Raw genomic sequence first — 2939 nt, 5'->3', positions numbered from 1 at the left:
CCGGGTGCAGCAGTATTTCCGTTTAACCACCAGGAAATCTAGATTTGCTAAAAGGGATGAATACCAACTAAACAGGATGTGCAAGAGGAAAAAACAATAAACATTAAAAAAAGCGATAAGGTGGAGTTGAACACTTCTTTTGTTTTCCTGACCAAATCAGAAAGACGAAACTGAAAATGTGTTTTTTTAGCCTTGCAACCGGTCCACCAAGGAAACATCAATACATGGTGCCTTCATAGACTTTTTACCGTCTTTTATTCTTTGATTTTCTTTCTTATTCGTTTTTGTACAAATTTATTCTATGTTTAACTGATGTAATTCTATTTTGTTTTAAAGAGTTTGGAGCATTTCCAACAAATAGATAAGTTGTAGGTAGGTGGGCTTCTGGGTCGGCCATTTTAGTGAGATTATAGACAAATGGAAAAGTTATTCAACCTGCTGGCACTTAGGTTGTGATATCAAATCTGCTGTTCAGTTTCTGGCAGGACACTTAATTCTTTGTTGCTTCCGTTCACTTAGCTGTGGGTGTGTGTACTAGACACATCCTGGTTAGATTATATTGCCATAAACTCGCGCTATGTCCGACGAGATATTCATTTCTCACCAACTTATTGCTATGGAAACTATAGGTGTGATTTAGTAAAACATTTTAACAGACACAAGCTATGTGAATGTGAATATATTGAATCCCCTAAGAAGGTGTTCTGGTTGGATTGATGCTAACAAGTAAAATAACTTAGTTTTACCCAAATGAATTGCTATTCTAAACTGATTTATGCCAACGCAGTTTATATGGTATTTAAGACAAATATACATATATAGTTTGGACGGAAAAAAGAAAATCGATTTATTAATGAAAAAGAAGGTAACTTATTGATAAACGATGGGTAACTTCATAGAATCTTTCTCAATATTATAGCTGGTACTCTTCCAATATATAGGTGACAGATAAAAGCATAGTCGAACAGATTTTTATGAAGGTTCTTTAGCAATGCTAATTTTCTTGCGACAATTAGAAACAGCAGCTAAGTCTCCCTTGAATAACTCTGTTACCGTTTAAAAGAAGGAAATGATACATTAGATAATGCAATCTTAGATATCAACGAAAGACTAAATGATCCTGGTTCTGTGGGATCGTTAAGAGTCCACCTGGAAATAAACAACTAATTTTCTTATTAATGAGTCTGACTAAATGGAAACTTCAAGTAACCCTCAAGGAACCCGATGGGTTGACAAGCTCACTGTTCTTTCGTACATCAAGACTAGATTGAGAATTAAGTGAAGTGCAACGTGAATATCATAATTTTATACCAAAACTTTTCCCCATGCATGTATATGAGGATTCACTCAATTTATCAATGCAAAGAACATAAAAGTTATATAAAAGGGATATAAAAGCAACGTAGATCCAACAGAATGAAGTTCTGGAGATTTCAGTAGGTACCTAGTTTAGCAATCAAAAGAGTTCATCAACCACACAATAATGAAACATACAAATGCATATCGAAAAGTCACTTTGCTTAAGTTAAGCATCCACACTATAATCTCATAATTGTATCTTACAAAACTATATAGCTGAAGGCGTGTGGTTTAGTGGTTAGGAGTATTCGGCTCACAATCATGAGATCATAAGTTCGATTCCCGGTGGCGCGTTGTGTCCTTGAGCATGACACTCTATTTCACGTTCCTCCAATCCACTCAGCCTGCATAAACGAGTAGTGCCTGTATTTCAAAAGGGCTAACCGTGTCAGATTCTCCCTGAGAACTACGTTAAAGGTACGCGTGTCAGTGGAGTGCTCAGCCTTGCACATTAATTTCGCGAGCGAGCTGCTCCATTGATTGGATCAATTGGAATACTCGATGTAACCACCGGAGTGCTAGTTACTATATAGATGCTTCATTCGATTAAAATAAATGAAAAATATATAATTTAAATGCATAAACCTGAAGACAGACGACCTGACAAGCATAGAAACTCCGCATTCGGATATTACATAATTTACAATATTCCTTTTGAGGTTTATGAAAAATTAAAGCGATTCTTTCAGACTCAAGGCTCGTAAATGCATAAAAGTAAAAAAAAAAGATAAAAAGAAAAAGATAGATAAACCCCAGAATATGAGACACCATAGAAGTAATAAAAAAACAGCAGCCAGTGGCGCGATTTAAATTTAGTCAAGTGAATTCACAAAGTTAATGACCTCTAATCCAGCGCCCAACATCACCTTTACCACACTATAGGTGCATCATGGCAGCATATGAATTTTCTTCCCTGTAGTAACGGGGCAGTGGCAGGGGAAACAAATCTAAAGAAAATTCAGTGTGATAAAGGTTAATGTTCGAATTGCGTTTTCTACGTTGAGTCCGGAAAGAAAAAAAATTTGAAGTAGAGACAATTATGTGGTATGCATAAAGGTGAAAAAACGTTTCTACTTACATAAGGGAAACCTGAAAGGATAAAAGAAAAAAGCCATGTTTAGAAGTTTAAAAATGGTGTAATTGTTGTTTAAATAAAAGAACATGAAAAGGAAAAAACAAAAAGAAAAAAACGTTTAACATTTTATATGGAATTTGAAGCAGAATTAAAGATTTGAAACAGAGACGCAAAACATATATTTGTTGGAGAGGGTGAGAATCGATTAAATTGCTTACTAGTATATTAATGTTATTTATTTCAGTGAATCAGAAATTACTCTCGTAAGGATTTGAACTCCGAACTTACAGCAATGTAATTAAATGCTATCAAGTATTTGGTCCGGAATTTGCAAGTTTTTTAGAGTAGTAGTAGTGGTAATAGTAGTAGTAGTAGTAGTAGTAGTAGTAGTAGTAGTAGTAGTAGTAGTAGTAGTAGTAGTAGTAGTAGTGGTGGTGGTGGTGGTGGTGGTAGTGGTGGTGGTAGTAGTAGTGGTGGTGATGAGGATTTCTTTGCCTTTGTAAAG

At 35.3% G+C, this 2939-nt stretch overlaps 1 protein-coding gene across 1 annotated transcript in view; it reads right to left on the bottom strand.

The window, feature by feature from the left end:
- Positions 1-2939, bottom strand: part of LOC106876368 (bone morphogenetic protein 2) — a 162799-nt gene that overhangs the window by 83663 nt on the left and 76197 nt on the right. The window contains exon 2 of the mRNA XM_014924875.2: positions 2438-2448. The gene's annotated coding sequence lies outside the window, so the exon portion shown is untranslated. The remainder of the gene's footprint in view (positions 1-2437; positions 2449-2939) is intronic.

This window comes from Octopus bimaculoides, chromosome 11 (assembly GCF_001194135.2).
Source record: "Octopus bimaculoides isolate UCB-OBI-ISO-001 chromosome 11, ASM119413v2, whole genome shotgun sequence".
NCBI lineage: Eukaryota > Metazoa > Mollusca > Cephalopoda > Octopoda > Octopodidae > Octopus > Octopus bimaculoides.
The sequence above is the reverse complement of the archived record's forward strand: the minus strand, read 5'-3'. Positions and strand labels throughout refer to the sequence as shown.